This window comes from Marmota marmota, unplaced genomic scaffold (genome assembly GCF_001458135.2).
Source record: "Marmota marmota marmota unplaced genomic scaffold, marMar, whole genome shotgun sequence".
NCBI lineage: Eukaryota > Metazoa > Chordata > Mammalia > Rodentia > Sciuridae > Marmota > Marmota marmota.
Window position 1 is genome coordinate 2,259,031 of NW_026000225.1, and position 24,754 is coordinate 2,283,784.

Genomic DNA, 24,754 nt, shown 5'->3' on the forward strand with positions numbered 1-24,754 from the left:
GCAATTACATTCATGCACCAAAATGCCCAGCTATAAAAAAATTTTAATTATAATTAAAACTTGAATCAGACTTAGGAGCAAAAATTACTATTGCAGTATTTTATCTTATTTAGAAAACATCTAGATATTCAATTAATTTTCATCATTTAATTCAGCCAATGTCTAAGAGTGTGAGTTACTAGAGATTTGGGAAACTATTTTTAAGTAGACATATAATAAACCATAATCATTATTGAAAAGTTCACTTATGAACTGTGATCCAACTTACAGCTTTTTAATTCATTTTTTAAAGAAAAAATACGCTTTGATTACTCATGAAAATTTCATGAGATGTCAGCCATCGTCTCAACTTATTTCCCCCTTAACTTATTAGTAAATGTTAAAGAAGTATCAAGTGGAGAGCAGGCTGTTCCCTGCTCTCAGTTACTCCATGCTGAATAGAACAATAGTTTTCAGACTGTGCCTAACCCTGAGATACTCCATTCTACAAAGCAGTATTTTGCCATGAGTTACTACGTTTTGAGAATAAAAGCTGAGAGAGAATGATTCTGCACATTGTTTATACAAGTATACCACCACCAACTCCCTAGCACACCATAAGGCATAAACTGATATAAAAAAATCATCATGCTGATAAATAATGACCACCTGTGAACTTATTGGATTAAATCAGTAGCACATGGATACATGGCATATAAATCACATATCAGAAAAGCCAGGCCCATGAGTTTACATCAAACCACCAAATATAAAAGGAGGAGTGCCCCAAGACTGGTTGTGGGATGCATGGAAAGTTTTTGCTTGTGATAGCACACATCATCAGACTATCTAGTGAACATGTCATAAAATCAACAGGCAAAATAAATAAGTAAATAAATAAACAAATAAATAAAATAAAATCAGCAGGCCATGAACCTCAACTCTGTCCCTGAATTTCAGCTCAGCTCTGTGTCCCTGCTTACATGTTAGGAACACCTCTGCTTTCTCCTCAATACAACAAAGAAGAGGGCTGTGATTGGATGGCATCCTTAGTTTACAATTTTCCATCTGATAAAGCAACAAAATGTATTGGGACACCTCATCCCATCAGACTCACTGACAGGTCCCAGGCTATCTGTCAGCAGTGCCCTGAGCCACACAACTCTGGCCTGGAGAAGCCTCTTGGTAATTGAGAATCACAAGCAGGCAGAGAGCAGCGTGGATTTTATATGGGTAACTTTGGCATGTATTTGACAACAAATAAAGAAAGAGGGAAACTCTTGTCTTTAGGAGCTTGCTATAGTTTGGGTCTGGAATGCCCACGTGTTAGAGGCTTAGTGCCCATTTTAATACTATTGGGACAGAATAGAAACTTTAAGAGGTAGGATCTAGTGGGAGGTCTCCAAATCATTGGGGTTGTGCCCTCAAAGAGGATTGAGGAACCCCAATCTTCCTCTCTCTCTCTCTCTCCTCAATCATAAGGTGAGCAGTTTTGCTTCACCATGGGTCACTTCCATGATGTGCTGCCTTGCCACAGGCCCCCCAAAATGGCGCTAATTTGTGAACTCTCCAAATCTGTGAGCCAAAACGAAACTTTTCTGTTTATAATAGGATTATCTCAGGTATTTTTTTTTTTACAATAATGGAAAGCTGACTAATACAGAACTCATAGTTTCATCTTACTTTGCTCATAGTAAAATCAAGTACTCTCAGGCTCAAAGAGGAAAGACGGTTCTTAATTTATCAGATCCAGTTGCCCTAAACTGGAAAAGGTACATAAAACATAAACAATTTCAAGAGCAATTTGGCAATGACTATTAAAATATTTACATTTGCATACTTTTTGAGTCAGCAATTCCACCTCCAGGAATTTCTAGGAAATTCTTGGCATGTGTGCAAACATAAAACGTTCAAGGATGTTGATTGCAAAACTATTATAATAGCCAAAATTGGAAACAACTATCAAAAAGGAAGTTGTTAATTAAGAAGTGAAACATCCATGCAATGGAATATGATCCTGCTGTTCAAAAAAATAAGAACTGACATAGATATGTTTTCAAGACATAATACATAGCGGAAAAAATTACATAAGAGTTAATCTCTGTGAGCGGCCTTATGGAGGTTTTCACTTTATTATATTTTTCATATTGGTCTATTTACCACCAAGATATATTGTTTTTTATTTTTTAAAAAAGCATTAAAATGATGTAATATTTACTCTGTGCCATTGTATATTGGGTATATGTAACTTGCTTTTGATCTTGCTTTATAGCCAAGGGTTTGTCTTGAATCTCAGATGAGACTTTGGAATTGACTTTTGGGCAGTGTTGAAACTGTTAAGACTATGGGGACTCTTGGAATGGACTAAATGTATTTGGTGAGATGGACATGAGCTTTTGGGGTTCAGGAGCAGATATGAGGTTTCCCCAGGGACTCCTGTTTAATGCAGAAATATTCAGAGGTAAAAGGATTGGATTTTGAGAGTTGTAACCTAATCAGTCCATCCTAGTTTAAAATGGATTTACTCGATGGTAACTGTTGGCAGGTGTGATGTAGCTGGAGGTGAATCACTGGGGGTATGTGCTGAAAGGGTTCATCTTTCCTGCCACTCCTTTCTTCTTCCCTCCCTCTCTCTGTTTCTCTCCACCCCCACTTTCTTTCCCAGCTACCATGAAGTGAACAACTTCCCTCCATGATGCCCTTCTGCCTTGGTATTCTGCCTCACATTAGGCTCAAATCGAGAAACTTGGCCAACTGTGGACTGAATCTCTGAAAACCATGAAATAAAATTAACTTTTCCTCCTGTAAGTTGTTCTTATTGGGCATTTTGGTCATAGCTATGAAAGGCTTACAAATACAAATGGGAAAGACTTGTCTACTAAGATTTACATATAAGGATCCAAAGAGATGCATAAGGCCCCTCGAGCAGTTTAGGCATGAAGTGTTGCTCACTAAATCTTACCTCAGCAATCTCAGTAGACATCTAAGTATAAGACATAATTTCTTGAACTTGCTGCAGAAAACCACAGAATCTCAGTGTGGAGACTAGTATAAAACAGATTCTTAGAATCTTTTTTGCCCTTTGGATGTCTCTACATGGCAATTTCAAGTTTGCTGTCTAAGCAAGATAAACTGGTTTCTTAGATTGGGACCATCATTTATCATGCCGGTCATCTTTGCCAGGCAGCTGTCAGTGTGTATGAAATGCTAGTGAAGTAGGGAGACACAGGTTCTCCTAGAGGCACTGATCTTTCCCATGATGGCCAATCTTATTGTTCTTTTCACAATATCTATGATTTTAATATGTACTTCTCATTATACAGTTGGCTCTAATCAATTGGGCTTGCCTCTTTTTTAAAAATGACCCAAATATATCCTCAAAATCTGAATCACAAATAGATGGGCAAATAAGCAAATTTTATCACTGCAAAAGAATTCTGTTTACTAGAACTTCTCTGAGAGTTCTTTTCAACTGAGACTCTTGTTCATTTGAAAATGCATTCATGTTATAAAAATTGGATAATACAGCTTTTTAGAAATATCTATTACATAGAGAAAAAAGTTGGGTCCAAAACCAACAAGATTAATGAACTGCAAGGTCTTCTATTGTGCCAGGGGAAACCTGATGACCTTTCTGGATCTTGGTAATGTACAAGAACCTGCAAAACACTGCTAGAAGACCATACATTCAAAAAGTCCTGGAGAAAAATGGAGAGACTGGTACAGATCCCGGCATATCTGCTAACTTCACTGAAGCCAGGGACAAGTTGCTTTACCTGTCTTCCATTTCCTCATTTGCAATCATGGGAGAAAGAATTTTTTTCCCCTGAATTACTTTGAGGATTAAATGAGATCATGTATCACCTTCCATATGGGAAACATTGTGAAACTACAATCATTTAAAATGTTTTTTTTTTCCTGGAGAAGAAATATGAAGAGATAAATTTTTAAAAATAGATTTGAAACAAATGAGAATGAAGTTTATGATAAAGGTAGCATTTCAAGATGGATTTTAAAATAAATGGTTGGGACAATAAACTATTCTCTTGAGGGGCAAGGCAACGGTGCTACATTCCCTCTTCATTCCTTATGCAAAAGAAAAGAAAAGAAAAAATCCCAAGTGGACCATTCATTACACCTGAAAAAGATACTATAAAAGTAAAAAAAAAAAAAAACTTGATTGAAATTTATTTGTAAACTTAGAGTAGGGAAGACTTGTCTAATTAAAATATAAAGCCTGGGAGTCATAAAACCTCACTAAATTTTTATAAATATTTACCATGTCAGAGAATAAATAATAAATTGTCAAAAGGCTAATTTTCTTAATTTATGAGAAGGGTCAAGAAAAACAAAGAAGAGGCCTGGGGTTGTAGCTCAGTGGTAGAGTGTTTGCCTAGCATGCAACATGTAAGGCACTTGGTTCGATCCTCAGCACCGCATATAAAATAAAGGTATTGTGTCCATATATCACTAAAAAAATTTTAAAAAAATACAGAAGAATCATTTAGACTTTATAAGGAGATATTTTTTATAAATTGAAAGAGACTGAGGAGATACAATGGATAAATGCAATATATTATTGTGAATTGAATCCTGGATTAGAAAAAAAAAAACTATAAAGGATATAACCAGTAAAACCAATATCATTTAAGCATAGACTGTGAATTAAGTTCCAGTTTTGTTTTAATGTCAAATATCCAGATTTTAATAATTGAACTGTGGTTATGTAAAAGTTAAGTCCTATTCTTAGTAAATACATCCTCATGTATTTAGGAGTGTAGTGTAGAAAAAATAACATTTCCCTCCAAGTTTTCTGATTTCTTAGCTGGGAACCTTGTAGCAAAACCAAATTAACAAGAAAGAAAATAAAGTGTATTAGTATGTATAACTCATGTATATATGAGAAATATGTAGAGAAATAAGTAAATCTCATCTTCAAAAAATGCCCTGGAGAGAAATGGTGAGGCTGGTCCAAGAGCTCAGAATTTAGGGTTAAATCTATTTCCAGTGGGAGCAAAAAAAGGTGTGTGGAGGGGGAGTTATAGGGTGGTGACCAGGAAAAGCTCAGTAAACAAGAGTAGATTTGTTATTTAGATTTAATACCTGCCTTCTCCACTGATTACAGTCTCTTGTGATTTAGTTACCCTTTGCTTCCTGGAACAGAGAAGGAGACACTCTTACAAATGAAGATTTACTCAATGGATGTGTAACTGATGTGATTCTGCAATCTGTTTATGGGGTGAAGGTGGGAGTTCATAACCCACTTGAATCAAAGTGTGGAATATGATATGTCAAGAAATTTGTAATGTTTTGAACAACCCACAATAAAAAATTAAAAAAAAAATAAAAACAAATGAAGATTTACTTTACAAAAGTAAATTTACCTTACCAAAAGGATAACTTCCACATGATTTGCAGAGCTTTTCCTTTGGTTACTGTTTCTCAAAACAATCCTCATGTTAAAGAGACATATTTTGGGGTGGTAAGTTCTGGACTTTCACAGTCCTTCATTTGAAACTTCCTGAAAGGAAGTTTAGAGCAAAAACAATAAAAGAAATCAATCAATAAAAAAGGACCTCCCAAAGGTCCATGTGTTTAAGATTTGGTTCCTAGCATGGTAGTATGGGGAGACAGAACCTTCCAGAGTTGGGGCCTAGTGGAAGATCTTCAGGTCATTGGGTGTGTACCTTGGAGGGGCACCTAGTGGAAGATCTTCAGGTCATGGGTGTGTACCTCTAGCCCTTTCCTCTTTCTCTCACTTCCTGGCTATGAGTTGAGAAGTTTTGCTCTGCTATGTGCTCCTGCTATGTTGTGTTACCTCATCACAGGCCAAAAAGCAGGGGCCAAGTGATCCTGGATTCAAACCTCAAAATCTGTGGGCCAAAATAACCTTTCACTTTATAACCTGATGATCTCTGTTTGTTGTTGTTGTTGTTTTTTGGAGTTACTACTATTTTTTTCTTCTTCCTTCCTTCCGCCTACCGGGTCACACTGTCTTGGGGGTTGTCATTTTCCATATCTTTCATTATGGAAACAAAAGAAAGGCAAAGAATAATAGGGCAGTTTCTGAGTCTGGGAGGGACCAGTCAAGATTTCTAAATGATGGGCTTGAAACATTTTTTGTGGTTTGAGTATGTTTGATTAATACAGTTATGTCTCATCAGAAGACAATGCTACAGGTAGGTTTCCACCGATTTAGGCCCAATTTAAGGCCTCTGTCTAGATCAGTTATTTAATGAGTATTTTTTATGTGTAAGCAAAAATAACCAAAACGGTTTTGGCACCATAACGAAAACACCAATAACCAGGAGGGAGCAGACTTCATGGATCAGCCATGCCTTTTATTCAGCAGCAGAGTCAGGCATCTGAAGGTTTCACTTTCTGGGTAGAAAATGACCCCTGGTTACAGAAGAGGTCTGTGTTTTACAGGTTACAATGAGGGTGAATAAATCATTGGAGACTTAAGCAGACCGGGTCAGTTTGGGCAGTAAGGAAAAAAGTTATAAAAAAAGTTCGAAACTTATTGTTACTGGGAAGGATGGAAGCTCAGAGCCCAGCACTCATTGCTTATCTTCTTCCTCCAGGATCCATTGTTACCTAGAGCTTCGCCATTTGCTTTTCTCCTTCCAGGACTCATTGGCAATGGGAAAGTGTGACAGTCCAGGGCCCAGCACTCAGTATCCGCCTCCTCCCTTAAGGACCCATTGTCACTGGGAAGGATTGAATGTTTTGCCTTCTTCCTTCCTCCCTCCTACCAGGTCCCACTGTCTTGGGGGTTGTCATTTTCCATATCCTTCATTATGGAAACAAAAGAAAGGCAAAGAATAATAGGGCAGTTTCTGAGTCTGGGAGGGACCAGTCAAGATTTCTAGATGATGGGCTTGAAACATTTTTTGTGGTTTGAGTAGGTTTGGTGTTTGGGTAAACACCATTCAGTGCCCAGAAAAGCTTGCAGAGATAAGAATGAGTGGTAGGAACAGGAGGTTAAGGGAATAATTCTATAAAATGGGCCTTCTTTTCCAAGAAGCAACTTATCTGGAGCCTGCATGACTTAAGTGATCAGCCTATATCACATTCCTACCTGTTAACTGTCGGAGAAATGCAGGCCCAAATAATGTCAATTAGAGGAGCCAAATTACCTTAAAGAGGGATAATTTTGTGACCCTTTTTACAGACCAGATCCTGGAACTCAGGGAGATAAAGATAATTCTTCCTATCCATAAAATCTGTGAGAATTTATGGTTAAGAATCCAATTTGAACTTGTCATTGTGGGCCAAAGTGACCTAGAGTTGTCATGGCAGTGGGGACTTGATAGTCTGATGTCACCTAGTGTCAGTCAAAAGTCAAGAGGTGGACCTGGGCAGGACTCTCTGGAAACTTCTCTGGGGTCCCCAATAAAATGAGTGCAGGAGAGGTCCTCTCTGTTAACCTCAGAGTGCTCCCTTTCTCCCTGTTCCATATCTTCTAATAAACTCATTTCTGTTACTCTGAGCAACATGTCTGAAATCTTTTTGATTTGATTGCAAGAATCAGGATTTGAATGGGGGCCTTTGCACTGTTTCAGTTTCCTGGAAGTCCCCAGTCCTGTAACAGAAGGACTCTAAAGAATGTGATAACAAAAGAAATGGAGAGGGGAAGCTGGCCACTTCCTTTATCTCCAGTCTAGGTTTTAAAGTAAAAGATTATATTTATAACAATCTGTAGAAATCCATCTGTACAGTGGACATGCAACCTGTATCATATATTCTTCCTGCTCAGAGTGCTACCAAAAGCTTAGTCCTTGTCCCCAGTGCAAATCCAAAAATGAGGACATGGTTTTGAGAAAAAGGAAAAAGAAGTTTTATTATAAAGGAGGAATATAGGGGACTCCTATCCCAGAGGCTATGATTCTGCCCATCAGGGGAAGAGGTATTTTTTTAAAGAGCTGATTCAAAAGCTAAAATTCACTTGTTTTCTGTCTGTTGGGAGTTGCAGTTCACTTATGAATTTGACAGATAGTCATTTCCTAGATTTTCTGATGCCATCCCTGAAGGAAGTCTGAATTACTTCATTCTATATTGGGTGTGTCCTCAAGTACAGATAACTCTGCCTAAAATAGGGAAGAAAGGTAATCCTGTTTCCCCAAGAGGAAAAGAGGAAGAGAAAGAAACACATTCATTTAAAAAAATAGCAAAGGCTATATTAAAAGCATAAAGTGAACCACTGTTACATTTCCCCATAGTCAATTTCTGCATTCCATTTCTATGGAAAAAATGGGCAAGGATGTCTCCAAGCTGCTTCCTGTTGAGAGAATGTGAAGTTAGAGGAAGAAACCTGAGTACATGTTCTCTATCAGGTGGGGCATGGACAATAATGGGTATTCAGAATCAGGGCGATCCAGAGGTCCAGTGGCAGGCAGTGGGTGATTGGAAAGTGCATACATAGGGATCATGCTAAGACAACAATTAACAGGATAGCAAAGCATTACTTTTTTATAAACAATTAGCCCCAAAGCATTAGTATTTCAGCCAATTTCTGAAAACCATGAAGACCTTAACTCATAATCATACTGTAACAGATGACAAAACTAGGCCTGGATGTAAAATAAACTATAAGGACACTGTCGAGGAAACTAGTGCCTGGGAAAGGAAGAGTTCCCCTCCCCTTATAGTCATCCCTTCTTCAGGGAACCTAATTAACACCATAGACCCCTACCTTTGGGATTGTAAATAACTACATCTAGGAATATAACTACTCCCCTTTGAAATACTCCCCTGTTGAGGCTTCAGACCCAAGGGTACAGATTTATGAAGTGGATCCCAAAGATAATTTAGTATCATTTTGTATTTTCCTTGTAAAACTTACAACTGTTGCCTGTCAATGTTTTGTAGAAGTATTACTTCTAAAAGAACAACCTGAGTTAATTTAAGATAATAAGTCACCACCAACAGGACAGATAGAATATAATGCTGACTTCCAATACTAGTACTGACCACAATTAAATGAAAGGGGTAACTGCAAAATTATAGACATTGAAGTTATAACCCACTAATCCCACTTTAAGACTGGTGAAACTGGCCTGCTGGCTGTTTAAAACCAAAAATTTGGAGCCCAAAGTCAAGGAAGTAAAAGGCCAAGGAAAAAGCAGCCAATATTTTGGTCCTTACCCTCTAAGGTCAGCCAGGACCTAAAGAATGACAGGACCCCTCTAAGGGCATTGCAACTCTAGTGAGTCACCTGACCTCTGAACCAGGGGAATACAGAGGACCCTAGAGAGAAGGAAGTCAACCAGTGCACATTCTAAAAAGAGGAGGGTCATCAGAGAGGGAAATGTCCCTGATGCTTCAAAAGAAAGCCACATATGGTCAGCAAGACCTTGACCTATTCTGGAAGATGGCATGACTGGTAGAGGAAGGGTAAAGAAGCCAAGAGGCTTCTCACACATTCCCAAGAGGGATTTCTGTGGATTCTCAGCTGACCTTAAGAGTAGATAAGAACAAGTTCAATTTTGACCAATTTGGTCTTAAACACCTGACAGGAGAGTACAACCAAAGCAGAGGCGAGTATAACCAAATGCACATTTAAAAGGAAAAATAAAGTTTTTGTTTTGTTTTGTTTTTTAGATGTAACTTAAGATGTACACCTATATCAGCTCTACCAAAATTAAGTAAAGGTGAAGGCTATAGAGGAAGGGTTTTTTGTGTTGAAGTGCCTAATAATAAATATCACAAAGGATTCTACAGTCATGAGTTTGTCCTGAGTCCGTTTGACTCTGATCTCATAGATCTACAAATCCTCCTAACTTTCTACATGGATAAACTTGATCTGTTTATCACTGGCATTGTGGGAATCAGACAGGTCAAGAAGTGATAAACAGCACTTGGAGAGTGGGAGAACTCAAACCTTATTTTATTCCTGCAGGCTCCAAGGAGACCAGACTCCAAATTCTGAGTCCCCATCTCCAGTTTCTCACAACATTTATAAGCTATCTGGTGCCATAAAATTTCTAGTCTACATGATAGAAGGCCACCTGCAGGTTTCTAGAGGGAAGCGTACTTAAAGAAGCAGAATGTGATAAGGGGAAGAAGTGGCCCCTGTCACAAGGCCTTCATAAATGTATACATATATCTAGTCACATGTATTTAAGGTATCAACTATTATAACCTAAAATAACAGTTGTTAATAAGTTACAAAGTAATCATTTAAAAGACTTTGAAACAGATACAAACCCTAATTCCTTTAAGACATAGTCTCCTTAGATAATAAAATTTGACAGATACAAGAAAATTATCTTATGGATAAGAGCAAATTAATGTTTCAGACTTTGCTTCATATCAGTACATTAAAATTTGAATAACTTTGTGCTAATTATCGCTGATTTAATCACATACAAACTTTCAGAGATTTACTATGCACAAAACTTCTGCAACTTATTTAAACATTCTACAACTTATTCACAGTTTTGTACTCTCTTTAAGTTCAAGAATATTATTTTACCATACAGAATACTTTCTCATCCAGAAACATTTCTTTTACTTTCTAATTTTTCATACTTTTATATATTTACATACCCATAACTTTCTTATATCTCTTTTCCAGTTTTAGACCCTTTCTTTAATTCATATTCTGAAACAATTCTTATTAATGTTATCTGTGCATTTAATTTACACAACAAATTTTATCCCAGGAGAGGGTCAAATAATCTAGCAGATACAAAAACTGTGCCTTAATCTTTTTTCTCCCAGGTTGCATTCAAAAGTTTGGAGGACAGAATATTCTTGAGCCTGACCCATTTCCCTTATCATTATCACTATGCCATCATCTTTAAGTGAGTTCCCCTCTGTCAATTGTACTGAGAATCTTCTTTTGGGCATTTTTCTTACACTGGGCATATTCAGTGGGAGAGGTCCTTTCCATCTTTTCTTTATGATTCCTCGAAGATAACTTTGCACAGGCTGCCAATAAAACACAGGTTAGCTTTAGTTTCTGTCTTTTTCTTTTCTGGGTACAGTTGTTTATCCTCCCAGTCTCCCCATGCATTTAGTTTGATGGAATACCATCACAGCAAGAATTGCTCTGACCCAGTGACAGATACCTCCTGGCCAATGGGGTGTCTTGTCAGATCTTAAAAGGGGAGACCATTCCTATTCCCAGGTCATAAACTAACAGTGCTGGAACCTACTGCCATGTCATTTGTGGCCAGCTGCCCCTCCCACCATGGGTAAAAGGGACTGGAAGGCAGGGCAGAGGCCAGTTTCTCTTTACAGATTTTTCTATAGCCCAGGCAGCTTTCCTGTTTTTTTTTTTCCCTTTCTTTTCTTTTTTTTTTCAGCCCAGGGCTGGTGTCCTTGACCCATGGTGAAATAATCTGCAGCTGTCTGGGGCCAGGCTGAGAAATAGTGCTGGGACTACCAGCACTGGGTTGAAAATATTTAAGTCTATTTTTTTAAAAAACCCTTTCTTCTGGTATCCTTCTATCCTTGCACACAAGAGGCAGTGCCTTTTTGCATCCTTAATTTAGTTTCTGACTCTTCAGACTCTTTATCATGCAGCTGCATAAATGCCTATACATACAAAAATATCTTCATATACTTTACCTCTGACAGACCAATTCCAACTGAAATATTGTTTAATAATCCAGGGGAAAAACATTCAAAAAACCAAATTGTGTTATAGTCAAACATCTTTCTCTTAAACAGGCTTATTCCTATAGGTGGCCCATTCAGCCAAGATCTTTCTTCCCAAGAGACTACTGGTAAAATCAACATAGCATGACCCATGTCTTAAAGGACCAGAAACAGATACAAAAAGAAAGAAAGAAAGAATAAAAGACAGACAACCAGAGAAAATCCCCCAAACCATGGATGACACATAGAAACCTTTGAAACAGAGAGACCTTTAATACAGAATTTCCTCCACTTACTTTACCTCTGACAGATTACCACTAACTTTAAGATTGTATAATAATTCAGAAGCCATTCAAAGGTCAGATCATTAGAGAAGAATGTTATCTTTTTCTTAGGCTTATACCTCTAGGTGGCCCTTGAGCCAAGATCTTTCCCAAGAGATTACTTATAAAATCAACATAGCATTGCCTATAGGCTTATACATATAGGTGACCCTTTCTTCCATTTACTTTAACTCTGACAGACCAACTCCAAGATTGTACAAAAAAGAAACACAGAAATAGACAACCAGAGAGGATCCTTAAAACCCTGTCTGACTGATGGCAACCTTTAAAGAAACCAGCCAAGATCTTTCCCAAGAGACTACCTGTAGAATCAACACAGCATTGCCCATGTCTTAAAAAGGGCAGTAATAGATAAAAACACAAACACAGACAAATAATCAGAGGGAATTCCTGAACCCAAGGTCAACAAACAGATGAGAACCTAGAACAGACCAGAAGAGAGTAAAAATCCCTAGGTTCTCAAGTCCTGCTTAACCATGAGTCCTACACCCTTGGAGCCATGGGTATCTCCACAAAGAGGGACCAGATGTTCCAATGAAGAGGAATCAGATGTGTGGAATCAAGAGTCTTAGCAAGAACACCAGCAGACTTACCAGATGACCAAGGGTGTCATGACTTTACTGCATTCAGTTTCCTTTTTCTCAAAGTGAATCAAGATTGAGCAACCTGCACTGTTTAGCATGGAGAAGGTGGGAGTTCCCCAAAGCAAAAGGGACTTTGGCAACTGCTGGGACAGTCCCTCAGCCCCTCCATTACTCATAGGAATAGCTCCTCTGGTTAAACCTGAGGCAAACTCACCTATTTCCTAACTCTCCAGTACTCTGCTTTCAACAAGTTCAACAGCCACCTTGCATCCTCAGCACAGAAGTGGGGTTGCCTGGAAAGCCACAACTGCCCAAGAAAGTCAGAGCAGGGGCTGCTCTCAGGTCCCATATAGGGTGCCAAATTTGTTACTAAAATCTTGGTTTTTATCCCCAATGCCAATAATAAGGACGTGGTTTTGAGAAAAAGGACCAAGAAGTTTTTTGCTTTGCTAGCAAAGAAGAAACACAGGGACTCCTGTCCCAGAGACTATGATTCTGTCCATCAGAGGGAACTTTTAAAAGAGGTGATTCAAAGGCTAAATTCCACGTGTTCTCTTTTTGTTGGGAGTTGTAATTCATTATTAGGGAGATAGCTCTGGAGCCATCTCTGAAGGAAGTCTGAATTCCTTTGTTCCTGCGGTGGGTGTATCCTCAAGGACAGGTAACTCTGCCAAGGATGGGGGAAAAAAGGTAATCCTGTTTCCCTAAGATTCAGAAGGATGAAGAAAAGGGGAAGAGAAAGAAACTCATTCATTTTAAAAATGTCACAGTTGCGGAGCAGCAAGGACTATATTCAAAGCATAAAGTGGAGCAGTGAAGCCTTCTGTTGTATCTTGACCTGCCACTGCCAAGGACTGCATGAGTAATAAAATGTCCCCAAACTGTCCATTGAGCCTTCCAAGTTTTTTTTTGGGGGGGGGGATGGGGGGAGGTCAGTAAACAGTATGTTTGGGGAATTTGTAGCCCTGGAGATGAATAGTCGGTGAGAAATATGTTGAGTTGACTCCTGAGTCAGGAAAGGACATAAAGTCTGTGGAGAAAATCCTAGGTTGGCCACAGCTTCAATGTGGTTTGAAGTGGGTTTCCTACTGGAGGGCTGGGAACCACCACATATATTTGGGGACACCCAGAAACATAAAGAAGGGTGCTGTTGGAAGCAGCATCCAAAGTAGTCACAGGAAAGAGAAAGAGAAAGAAAAAAAAGAAGTCCATTGAAGTGGTGGCAAGGCCACTTTGTGCATTAAACTTAGCTACCAACAAGCAGTTAGCTACTTAGGCTCAGGTCCACAGAGTACAGGACAAGTTAAAACTAGAACCAGGGGGTCTCTATGGAAGAGCTACAGGGTTATTTGAAGGAACTGGGGATAAAACTTGCTATTTATGAGCAGCCTTTCCCAGGACCAGACAGTATGACTTTACCTAATGTAATGAGGGTTACAGTGTTACATGTGGCCCCTCTGTCCATTTAAGATGCCCTGGTATCAATATTACCCCCAATAGTAGAGCAACCCCTCTAGCAAGCAGCACAACTGATTGCCACTCTAGGAGAAAATGGAATCCCTAAAACCCAGCCCAAACTGGAAGGATCTCTTCAAGTCTCCCATAAACAGATGTGGGGTGGATTTAACAGCAGTAGGAGTGGGTAAAAGAATAGATGTACAACCTAATGCCACCCTGGTACAGTTATGGAAACAGCTGCCAAAGGAGAAAAGGATTCACCAATTGCCTTTTTCCCCCCCAGCCATTACCTCTTAATAAGGAAGAGAAAATCAGGAAAATAGAATGGACTCCTACTCCAAAAGGAAACAAAGACAAGTCTCTCCTGTTAGGAGATATAATGAAAGCAGAGCCAATGGCTCCTCCTGAGGAGTCTTTAGGTCTTTGGTCGTGGAATGACTGAGGTGAGGCCATGATTCAGGGGTCCAAACCATGTTTCTGAATCAGAGGCCATATATGACACTGGAAAATCATTGGTTTACAAAAATATTCCAAGAGTTAACAGCATTGGTGAACACAAGAGCTGAGTGTAAATTGATATATGGTAGTCCTGACAGATTCTCAGGCAATTAACTTGCTATTGATAGATACGAGGAAAAACAGTGAGAGTCCAAGTTGTATTGCTGATGCTGTGGCTTGGATGCCTCTCACCCCCCACTACCCAGTGTTCATAACTCCCATTCCTGAAAACATTGTTAGTGCTGATATCCTATGGGGTAAATGCCTATAGATTAGTATAGGAGAGTTCTGTTTGCATTTTTGGAAGATTAAGTGTGTGTTAGCTACAAAGCCAATATTAAGGGGGCATGAAAACACCCCCTGTAGTTTTGCCTGCACCCCGCTGAATTGTCTCCACCAAACGTTATTGGCTCCCTGGTGGCCATCAAGAGATAATGTAAGGACTGAGGATATAGCTCAGTTGGCAGAGTGTTTGCCTTGCATGCACAAGGCCCTGGGTTCAATCCCCAGCACCACAAAAAATAAATTAAAAAAAGAGATAATGGAGACCACACATGAATTGACTAAACAAAATTTACTCAATTTATTGTCCTTTTTGCTGCCCTATGTGGCTGGTGAGAAAGCAGGTTGGAACTTGGCTGATGACAGTGGACTACAGGAATTAAATAAGGTGATCTCTCTCCTTTATGTAGCTGTTCTCAACATAACCACTATTCTAGAAGAACTAAGTATGCAGTTGGGAACATATCACTGTGTGCTAAATTTTTCTAATGCTTCCTTTATTATAGATAAGTTCCCTGAGACTCAAGACTCATTTGCCTTCATATAGGAAGGTGGAAAATGGATATTTATGGTGGTACCTCAAAGATATCTCCATTACCCCATCTTGTGTTATGGTATGATAAAAATGTAGTCCTCCTGGTAAAAATGTATACATCACATCTGATAATCATATCTGATTCTCTTTCAGTGTTCACTGAGGCTGCACCCACATTTTTGACTCATTTGCAAGGAAGAGGATAAGCCATGAACCTGAATAAAGTGCAAGACCCTTGCTTATCAGTGAAATTCTTGGTTGTTGTTTGGTCAGATAAGATAAAGCTTGTACCATAGGCTGTGATAACATTCAGGTATTTCCACTTCCCAACACAGTAAAGCAAATAGAAGAATACGTGGGGTTACTAGAAGGCTTTCATTCTTCATCTCTGTTTTTATGACCCCCTACATAATTGGGACTGGACTGACTGGCATACTGAGGTATTTAATCAGTCCAAATAAATGAACAGTAAAATAAGCACAAGCCCTTGGAACACTAGACACATCAAAACATGCAGAGTTTACTATCCATGCCACTCCAGATGGCTTTGGATGGGGGTTTATGTTAGCGGATTAAGAGATTTAGGACCCCCATTAGATTTTGGTAACAGTTATGGAGGGGGGCAAGGGACAACATAGCTTGTTGGAAAAACAACTCATGCTACTTATGCTAACTCTTTTGCCACAGAGCCCATCACCAGAGAAGCAGCAGTCAAGATTATACAACTAATGAAGACAGATGGATGGAGGAAGCCCCAAAACAGGGAATCACCATTTGGCTATGTTGTATATTAAAGCACACAGGACAAAAGACTATGTTAGTAGCTGTGGTACAATAGAGACTACCCATAAAGAGGTCTAATGTTGTGCTACATGCCAGAACTGTGTTGCTGGCTCTCGTGCTACTCATAATGACTGGATGCCACCAAGGGGCATATCAAATGAGTGGATGTCCCTCTTCAGTGATGGCAGATAGAATACATTGGCCCTCTCCCATTATCAGGAGGGACCACCTATGTATTGACTTGTGTTGACACTGTTACAGGCTCAATGCAAGCCTTTCCCAGCAATAGAGCAAATAAAACGGCAATTATTAAGGGACTGATCCAGCTGAGAGCCATATATTGCACACCACAGGTAATTAAGAGTGACCCAGGAACTCATGTCTCATGGCTCAAGATCAGAACATATTCTGGATTTTCCACTGTCATACAATTCAACAGGAGGTAGAATAAATAAAAGAAAGAATGGCATGCTGAGATAAGTCTTAAGGACTAAAAATAACTTATGCAGGGGTGGGCTGCTCTTCTGCCTGATGCATGGAGGACACTAAACCCAGACCTCTATGCTATCTTACCCTCACTTGCCAGCTTTCCGGTTATAGATAAAGGACAATTTCAGTGGAAAATATCCATTGAATATTTTCTTAAACCATTGAGGTCACAAGTAACAATTTACTGTTGCTGACTCTTTAAGAGGTCACATTGGAGACAAGGTCATGGACTGTACAAGTAAGCCCCTGATGGTTAACCTTACTGACTCTTTGTTCAGGGACAGGAAAATATCTGAATTTTCAAGTAAAGCCTTCTGTATTGGGAACCTGGATTTCGCAAGCACAGTTGATGTTTACTCTCAGGGTGTTATCATCCAAGGAACACTTTGTATCAGTTTATGGCAGTTATATATTCCAGAGGTGTCTCATTCTTTCCGTAAAGTAAAGATAGATTATTCTGATATGCTTTCCAAGATAAGCCTAACACAAGATCATACAGTATCCTATATACTGCCTCATGAAGCTAATTTGCCACTATTGGTGCTCATTAACATTTGTCATATTCTCCGTAGATTAGCGACAAGGAACCTATTCCTGGACTAGGTGACAGAAGCTACAAATCATGCCATTTGGACTGACTATTGGATCTGACTGCAGCATAAGGACTTCCTGGGTAGTCTAACCTGCAAATGAGATGGAATGGACTTGGATAAACAAAACTGGACTAAAACACAATATCTCTTATGCTTTAACCCAGTGTCTAAACAAATCAGTGTTATTTTAATTACCTTAGTTACTTGCTGACAGATTCTTGCTTCTTGTTCTGCTATTATAAGATATGGTTGCAATGTGCCTTTGGATCCATACCTAGAGGGATTCACAGAAGACATGGGGCAGTATGTGATTGTGAGGGACATTAAGGGGTTTCCAAGGCACTGAAGGGGTGAAGTGTTGGGGTAGAAACAAATAAGTGTCTAGGAAAGCTTGCATGAGATAAGAAGGACTCTAACGACGCGAAAATAAAGGAAATGGAGATGGGAACCTGGCCCCTTCCTTTATCTCCAAACTTTAGGTAAGAATAAAAGTAGAGTGACCTTGATTGTAAAGTAAAAGAATGTACTCATAAGACACCTGAAGAAATCCATCTACACAGTGGGCATACAACCCGTACCACATATTCTTCCTCCACTGTGTTCTGGCCTGCCACTACCAAGGAGTGCATGAGTAATAAAATGTACAAAAACTCTTCACTGAGTCCTCCAAGTTCTCGCCTTAGGCTTGGTAAACAGTATGTCTGGGCTGTTTGCAGCACGGTGAAGTTTCTGAATGGCCCAGGCAGTGACAAACATGAAGGTACCCATACATGAGCTCTTGTGGTGATTCTCTCTGAAGGATATATCAAGTTGTCAATTTCAGTCTTCTGGCTTGTTGAAGAAGGTGGCTTTTGGTTGTAGTAATTCCAAGTTAGAAAAATGAAGAAAAAAATTAGAATGATAGTCAGATATAGAAAATGATAAAGAAAAAATAAAGGGAAAAAAAACCTGAAAGAATTCAGGACTCAGTCAAGTTAAGCTAGGGGATGTAACTCAGTGTTAGGGCACTTGCTCAGCATGTTACAGGTCCTGGGTTCAATTTCTAGTCTGGGAGTGCCAAGGGAGATAAGAAAAGGACTAGAATCTAATCATTGGTGCACTAGAGTTTTCTACTGAAACTCTAGAGACACTAAGTCTCTAGAATTACCCCCAATTTCTACCAGATACAATCAACTTAGTGTCACAAAAGAAGAGGGGTCTCCTGAGAAGGGTCCAAGGAGTTCCCAGTGAGAAGGGGTTCTTGGCCACATCCCAGTCAAAGGCATAGACAGAGGTTTACTTCAGGAAGTGGATACAAATTCAAGGAAGAATGAGGGCAATCTTAAGAGAGAGAGAGAGATGCCTTTGGGATTAAAAAAAGATATATGCATTAAGGAAGAATGCAGGCTATCTTAAGAGTGAGACATATGCTTTGGGTATTTCCAGTTCTTCTTTTAAAGAAAACTTGGTGAGAGGTGCATATGGAAAAGTATGTGGGAATAATGGCAGGCTGGTGATATTAAGATAGTTTCTAGTGGTCTGGTCGGTTGCAGGATTCTCAGGCTGCTGTGGTCTTCATTATCAATAGATTGCAATGGAAGGCTCCCTAAATTATAGGTTCCTCAAGATATCTCTTTCTTTGCTCAGTCTAGTTATTGGGTGTTAATTAATAGTGCACAAATAGATTTAAAGAGTTCTCAAGAATTTTGGAGTAACAGGTCTGGAATAGAGACAGACTTAGGGAGTAACAGGCCAAGAAGGGAGACAGGCTTAGAAGGTGACAGGCCTAGAAAGTATGCAGAAGTTCTGAATTAAAATCCTGTCTTCTTGTCCTTCCTTTATGTCTCCTTTCTACCTATTTCTTTTTTCTTCTACCCTACCTCATTTTCCCTCCCTGAGATTTTTGCTCCTTTAATCTTAAGGGTTGGTGAGGGGGAAGGATCGACCATCTTCTACGGCTGCTTCAGGCCAACAAGGGGCCATGACCCCACATAGCTAGGGATCAAAAGCCTCATCCTGACTGATCTGAAGGATATAAAGAGACACTGGTTTTATCTGTGGGTTGGGTTGGAATTCTTTTATTGCCATCCTCTTAATATAGAGTTGTTATAATTTGAAAGATAAAAATTTTGTCATATGATTAAGAAAGCAAGGAATAATAATAGCAGTAAGAACATAGCAGGTCCTGACAGTGGTGACAGTCAGTTGAAGACAGGCAAATGAGCTTGAATATTACTACTTTATTTTGCCCTGAGGATTGAGTCCAGGGGTACTTTAACACTGAGCTACATACCCAGGCCTTTTTATTTTTATTTTTTATGTTGAGATAGGGTCTCACTAAGTTTCTGAGGCTGGCTTTGAACTTGTGATCCTCCTGCCTCAGCCTCCTGAGTCACTGGGATTATAGGTGTGTGCCACTGAGCCCAGCTAATATTATTACTTTGGGCATATGCATTATTCTATAGTCCAGGGTGCAAGCATAAGAAGGTAAGGAGTAAGATAATCAGGGTTTCCAAAATAAAAAGATTCCTAACTAAGAAACTGGCTCTTGATGTTATAGAGTAATTCTCATAGCTAAAAGTTAAAAGTCCTACAAGAATGAAAGAAAGCAAGATTCTTGGTATATGGCATAGAGTGGGACCTAGCTTAAACAGGCTTTATGGTTTTATTTTGTGAACAGGATATAGATCCTCCCATGGCCCATATGAATAAGAAGTTTTCTCTTTTTGGTAACATGGGGTCTAGACCTGTAAAACCTCAAGAGGGACAGGTTTAATTTTATAGTATTTTATAAAGACTCAAAAGTTTGGGGAATCAGTTCCATATCCTATATATTCTGTAATCCCCAAAGTAGGAGTACCATTATAAATTAAGATATAAGAAGGAGCCAAAGTCAGAAGACATCTAATTAAATAATTTATGTAGGGAAAGGGCTTAATGGCTCCATAAGTATGGCTGTCTTTTTTTAACCCCCATGACAAAATTTCTGTCTTTCAAATCTTTCTCTTTCTGGTTATGCTTCCCTGCTGGGTGTCCAAGACTACATAGGTAGTCTTGCCAATATAAGCAAAAATCTTTTTCTACAATTTTTGTTAAGATCAATCAAGGCTCCTCCAAGGTAGGTCTTAGGGACTTTTTCCTCTACCAGTCTGTCAGGATGGGTCAGTGCCTGGCTGGCCATATGCCTTTCCTTGGAAGCACTGGGGACTTTTCCATCTTCGATGACTTTGCTTTTTGCAGAATATTCGTAAGTGGCCCCTAGTCTCTCAGGTCTTCACAATCCTCCTAATCAGGAGGTTGGGTGACTTACCAGAGTTGTAGGATCCTTAGAGGAGTCCCATCATTCCCTGGATCCTATTTACCTTAGAGGGCAAGGGCCAAAATACTGGCTGCCTTTTTCTTTAGCCCTTTTATTTCCTGATTTCTCTCCAAGAGAGAAATCTCAGTTGTTGAATACCCAGACAGTCAGTTCCATCAGTCCTTTAAAAAAAAAAAAATCTTTGCTAATTCTTCTTCTTCTTCTTCTTCTTCTTCTTCTTCTTCTTCTTCTTCTTCTTCTTCTTCTCTCTCTCTCTCTCTCTCTCTCTCTCTCTCTCTCTCTCTGTTTTATGGACACGATACCTGTATTTTATTTGTTTTGTATTTTTTTTTAATGTGGTGCTGGGCGAGCATTCTACCACTGAGCCACAACCCTAGCCCCTCCACCAGTCCTTTTAATGACTAGGATTAACATTACAGCCTATCTTCTTGCAGGTGATGACAATCATCCTAAACTACTGTTTAGGTTATTCTGTTAAAATTTGTACTCCTGGGGGCTGGGATTGTGGGTCAGCGGTAGAGCGCTGGCCTTGCACGGGTTTGATCCTCAGCACCACATAAAAATAAAGGTATTGTGCTGTGTCCATCTACACCTAAAAATAAATAAATAAATATTTAAAAAATTTGTACTTCTATAAAATGTTAACAGGTGACAGTTTAAAAGTTCTACAAGGAAACTGCAAAACAAATTCAGTTTGAATAATAGTCCTAAAAATATTAGATGATGTAAATAAACCCCCATGTAAATTTGACTCTTTACAGATGATTATAATTTTCTTTTTTTAAAAATTATATAGAGAGAATTTTTTAATATTTATTTTTTAGTTTTCCATGGACACAACATCTTTATTTTATTTTTATGTGGTGCTGAGGATCGAACCCAGCGACCTGCGCATGCCAGGCGAGTGCGCTACCATTTGAGCCACATCCCCAGCCCGATTATAATTTTCTTTAAGTTACCAATGCCCAATTTTTTAAAATAAGCATAGCAGCATGGTTTGGAATACCAAGTGTTTGGGGGTATTTAATTATTTTTGTTTAAGATAATGGTCACAAATATAAACCTAAAAAAGGTTGTAATTACTAGTAATTTGAGTATGGAGGAATCAAGTTGGTAAACTGTCTTTTGAAAGCTTTTGCATTTTAGAAGACTTATACTTGGGAAACACAAATATATTTAACATTAAAATACCAATAATAATTAGCATCACATTTATGAATGAGTCCTTTATATATTAACTTAGCTGTTGGAACAAATATAAAATCCAAAATTTAATAGTTTGATAAGATAACTATAATTACAGGTCTATATATGTTACCAGCATTAACAAAAATCAAAGAATAAGCCGGGCATGGGAGCACATACCTGCAATTCCAGTGGCTAGGGAGGCTGAGACAGGAGGATCACAAGTTCAAAGCTGCCTCAGCAAAGGTGAGGCATTAAGCAACTCAGTGAGACCCTGTCTCTAATAAAATATAAAAAAGGGCTCAGGATGTGGCTCAGTGGTTGAGTGCCCCTGAGTTCAATCCCTAGTAGCTCTCCCACCAATAATAATAATAATAATAATAATAATAATAAAGAAAGAAAGAAAAGAAAAGAAAATAGCTTCAGACCTCATAGGCTTAGGAAACAGTGTTTATGCAATAATGAAACATTTATTTAGTCAAAGCAAACAGATGTAAGCCAGGTTTCAAATGACAGAGAATTAAAAAAAATATATAAATGGTACCAAATACAAAAGACAGAAATTTTAAAACATTTCATTAAACACTTTATATGTTTAAGGTACAGATACAATGTATAAAAGAGAGAACTTATTGGTTATCTTGTATTTCTTAGACCCACAAACCTTTAATTTCAATACATTTTTGTATAATGTGTATGAGTGTATTTGTATATTCTCAGATATATAGGATAATACATATCATAGTAACCTCAAATATTAGTTGTTCATTTAATGAGAGTTATAAAGTGGTCATTTAAAGTCTGTCAAACAGACTTGAATAAATCTTGACTCTGCCAGGACTTTTTATTTTGTTTGTTTGTTTTTTAAGTAGTCACAAGAATTAGAAATGATATCAGTCTGGTGACCTGAGATAGTTCCTGGTAGTCTGGTCAGTCTCAGGATCCTCAAACTCATGTGGTCTTAATTATATGATCAATAGATAGCACTGGAAAGTCCCCCAAATTATAGGTTTCTCAAGATGCCATCTCTCTCTTTGCTTGATCTAATTATTACATTAAAGGGGACATAATTAACAGTACACAGATTCACAGATTTCACAGTGTGGTTTTAGATGCTCTTTTGGGAGAACAAAGACATTAATGAAATAAGATTTCCATCTTGCTGTTTAAAGAATTTATATAAATGTTTAAAACATAAGGGGAGGGGAGGGAGGGAGAATTTTTGTAGAATGAAACATGCAAGCATCACACACTGCACAAAGTGAGGGAGGATCAGGTGGTAGCCCCAGAATGTATAGCAGTCTTGGTGCACCAAGGTCCCTTCTAAAGGCCAACACGCATACCTTGGACCCTAGCCAAGCCCAGTGATCACTTGATCACTCTCAAGTCCAATAGCCTTTGGGCACCCTGAATTAAAGGTAGAAAGAAGTGGTGTGTGTTTCTTCAGTGGAAGCAGCACATGAATGACTGACAATATATGTTTAGATAAAAGGCAGTCATTTGAAAAGCTGTCTTGTAGGCTGACAGTGACCCTTTCTAAAGAGAAGAGCCAGCTAGTCCTGCTCTTGATACTGGTGGAGACAATGGAGGGGTTCTGGGACCGTTAGCACAGGGCTCATCTGATCACTTTTGTGCACACTGTGGCATTGTCAGCCTCACTGAGCCCCATGTTGCTGGGGGACATGACGCAGAGTTTAGAAGGCAATGGCATGTTATTGCTAGTGAGTCGTAGAATCCTTAAGTCCATGTTTTTGAATTGCTACTAGAAGTGAAAAACAATTGCTCTTGACCCAGGGCTGCCTTGTTATGGTGTCAGGGAGAGTGGTGGTGGGGAAGGATCTGGTTCATAGAATTCTGATCTTGGCTCACAGGTGAACCTCTAAAATAGTACTCCAGTCTCGGGTTATTGCCATCTAGGACTTCAAGAGGGTGTGTTACATCCTGGAGATGGTAGGTATTAGAACTGCCACTTAGGTCCTAAGGCAGAGGGGCTGGAATTGTCAAAGGGGTGTCTGGGAGTATGAGAAGAATGTCTGATTTGTTCAATAGTTTTGTTAATGTTGCCCCCATCCCTGCCTTCCTCTCCCTGTGAATCTCCAGCTACAGCTGGGGTCCAGGAAGAAAGAATCAGTGTAGAAACTTAGGAAGAACATAGGAGTATTTTGGTTCTGGATAAGGTCACTACCCTAGGTCGATCAAGAAAAAGACTCAGTGGATGAACTCGTGCAGGGCCTGACAGAATGAACAGTATTTGTCCCTTTAGAAAATAGTCCAACAGGACAGTGGCCAACTAGAAGGAAGTTCACTTAGTTTCCTGGGAGCAACGGCACAGATCAGAAGCCAGACTTGCTCTTTGGTCATGCGCTTTGGGGTATGGGGGTATGAGATGCAGCCCTGTAACAACACCCAGAAAAGTAGCAGTCTTTGGGCCTAGTCACCCCACACCCCAAAGCAGGAAGATTCTGGTTCAACATAGCACAGACCCTTAGGGAACATGAAACCAACACCACCAATGTGTAATCCAGTCAACTCTCCCTCTTTTGGGTGTGAATGTGTGTGGGTATGTGTATGCCCACTTGTGTGTGTGTGTCCACGTGCAGCACACTACCAATAGCCTCTATGTGTACTTGACCAACATGTCTGCTGAGAACTCACTAGGTTGGCGCCTGAATGCCTTACTCTCAGCAGTCAGAGGCTGGCTTGCTCTGTGCAGATTTTTAATTTTCTTTTTTGGCCCTGGGCTGTTTAGGACCTCTACAGCTTCATTCTTTCACCATTAAATAGTGGCCTTTTTCAGTATTTTCCCCTCCCCCTTACATATCGCTGAAGCCACAAAGCACATTTTGGGGATCATAGGGGTTGTGGTTCCAGAAGGTATCTGTGATGTTTCCACTCACCGTGGGTTTTCCGTACTTGCTGTATTCTCAATTTCTCTAATAAAAAGAGCCAAATGGAAAAAAAAAAGATCTGATGAGAGTTCATTACAGGGCAATTGGCAAGGAAATGTCGTTATTTCTGTGCCATACAATATTTTAAGATAATAAATAGAATTTATGGTCAATAACATTCTACTATGACATGTCAGATCTTTAGGAGTTTTATATGATTTTGGAACATTT

General features: G+C 39.1%; 1 long non-coding RNA gene across 2 annotated transcripts; it reads right to left on the bottom strand.

Annotated features, from left to right (window-relative positions):
• Nucleotides 1–451: 451 nt before the first annotated feature.
• On the bottom strand, nucleotides 452–24,632 carry LOC125613262. Of its 2 annotated transcripts, XR_007343768.1 has the most exons (4): nucleotides 24,037–24,160; nucleotides 19,007–19,011; nucleotides 11,489–11,496; nucleotides 452–463 (listed from the first exon to the last, which is right to left on the bottom strand). It is a non-coding gene; the product is annotated as an uncharacterized LOC125613262 (long non-coding RNA). The 2 variants fall into 2 exon arrangements; XR_007343767.1 differs by lacking the exons at nucleotides 19,007–19,011; nucleotides 24,037–24,160 and adding an exon at nucleotides 24,315–24,632.
• Nucleotides 24,633–24,754: the final 122 nt, after the last annotated feature.